Source organism: Aplysia californica, unplaced genomic scaffold (assembly GCF_000002075.1).
Source record: "Aplysia californica isolate F4 #8 unplaced genomic scaffold, AplCal3.0 scaffold00004, whole genome shotgun sequence".
In the NCBI taxonomy this organism is placed as follows: Eukaryota; Metazoa; Mollusca; class Gastropoda; order Aplysiida; family Aplysiidae; genus Aplysia; species Aplysia californica.
This window is the reverse complement of record NW_004797274.1, coordinates 2,342,247-2,344,533: the sequence shown is the minus strand read 5'-3', so window position 1 is coordinate 2,344,533 and position 2,287 is coordinate 2,342,247.

The window sequence follows — 2,287 nt, the reverse complement described above, 5'->3', positions numbered from 1 at the left end:
AGAGAGAGAGAGAGTCCCAGAGCAAGGGGCGGGGGTGGGGGTGTTGGAGATGAGAGCAGATGACAGAACAGAACAGCGGAACATGATTAGAGAACATGGAAGGAGGTGAAAGGAGAACAGTTTAGAGAAGAAGCAAAAGCAGATTGGTAATTCGTGTTTTCTGTTTTTGATATGTCCAGCCCCTAACAATTAAGCGGACTGTTATTAATGACAGGCATGGTCGAAGCCCGCCTCCTATTTGATTCAAACTGTGTCGATGGGGACGAAAAAGACAATCACTCCAGATGGCACAAAATGAAATTTCTTTTTTTCAAGATTCATTCACCGGCTTTGATCTTTGCTACTCTCAACCTGACGGGAAATGTAAAACACTCGGACGAGACAGAACTTGTCTTAAAATTGATTTTTTAATATAAAATGACATTTTGCCTTATAATATCATTATTAATTAAAAGCAATAATATACATGTATTATTTACGAGTATGTATATATGCAGTAAATGTAAGGAAAAATGTACACACATTCTATGCGACTTCCATTATAAGCTCTCAGAGAAGAAAGAAAAGGTTGAAGAGACACAAGGAGAAAACAGTTTTGTCATGGAATCTGTGGACATGGGCACGCAATGAGGCTAGTGTGGGATTCATAAGACGAAATAGGCGCGCGCGCGCATCTGTCTCTCTCTCTCTCTCTCTCTCTCTCTCTCTCTCTCTCTCTCTCTCTCTCTCCCTCTCTCTCTCTTGTGTGTGTGTGTGTGTGTGTGTGTGTGTGTGTGTGTGTGTGTGTGTGTGTGTGTGTGTGTGTGTGTGTGTGTGTGTGACAGCATTGTCTGCGAACCCATGACACTACTTAATATAAAGCATATTATATTCATCTACATGTATTTAAAATCATTTATGTAACATGATAAAAATACTACTATGTACTTGATGATTACGAGACAATGGTACGCGAACAGCGAGGTGAATAGTGAATATATTCACTTGAAAGTGTTGCTGATGGACTTATTAAAAAATATTGGAAAAAGAACTACTGTTCGCACAGGTATTCGAATAGCACGAATACTGACTTCACACTTACAAGCGTCAATGAAGTTTCGCTTCTTCAAAATCTCACAGCTCTGTCATAACAATAGAGGAAGCGCAAGTCAGGGGCTGAGAAATATGAAGAAAGATATCCGAGCCATTAAGAACAAAATTACAGTCTTAAAAAGTCTCCAACATTGATTCGTAGTTTATAGTTCTGTATCCATCTACTATTTAAGCCCACACGACTTCAGGGTATCTCATTGGAGCTGCCTGGTCGTCCTAATTTGCCAACTCCGCTTTTTTAATGTAGGTGTTTTACACCATTTAGGAGGCAGGCTTCGACCTAGCTTGTTACGGCCAACCCGGAATGAGAGGAATACTGCGTCTAAGCAGGAAGACCAAGATGACGATTGTCCGAACATAAGAATCAAACTCAGGTCTTCTAGGCTACGTGCGACGTGGAAGTACCTAACCAACCACTCTGTCCACAGTGGGGTTACAAAACAGCAGAAGGTAAGTCTAGGTGTCCAAATGTTGTCATGCATTCAATTCCATATCTGTCGATCACCAGACATCCATTTCATAAAGTGGTCAACTCAGAAAAATGCTATAATAGATCTATATAGTTTCGGAAGGCTCAATATCCTGATGTTAAGAGTTGCGAACTTATGCAAGACAGCGGGCCAGGAGCGCCATCGCCCCACTCTCTCCCCTTTTCCATTTCCCCGTTTTTGTGAAGGGTGTGCCTCTCAATGGTTTTTTTTCTTTTGGGGTGTGGGGAGAGTGTAAGGTCCGTGGACAGTGCATTTTCACTTTTCGTCAATGTTTGCTCACGCACAACGTCCCATAATTATTTTCTGACATTGGCCAAACAGGCACAATGATAGACAACAGGGCATACACAATGAATATTTGAGAATTCTGCGTACGAGCAGCCAACAGAGTTAGTCTTCTTGACGTCACCTGTATTGGGTACACAGTTTAAGGCAATGGGCAGAGTAAATTATCGTGCACTTTAGCGGAATGGTCGTCGCTTGGTGGCACGTGTGTCGTGGAATTGTCCATGATATTGCTGTTGCGTTCAGTAGGTTATATCTACGTCATTAATGAGGAAGTGATAGAAGTGGGCGACCTTGTGCACATCGTGTTTCATCTATTACAGGGGGTGCTGTTGTTACTGCTACTGCTGCTACCGTCGTTGCTGTTTCTGCTACTGCTGCTGCTGTTGCTGTTTCTGCTGCTACTGCTGCTGCTGCTG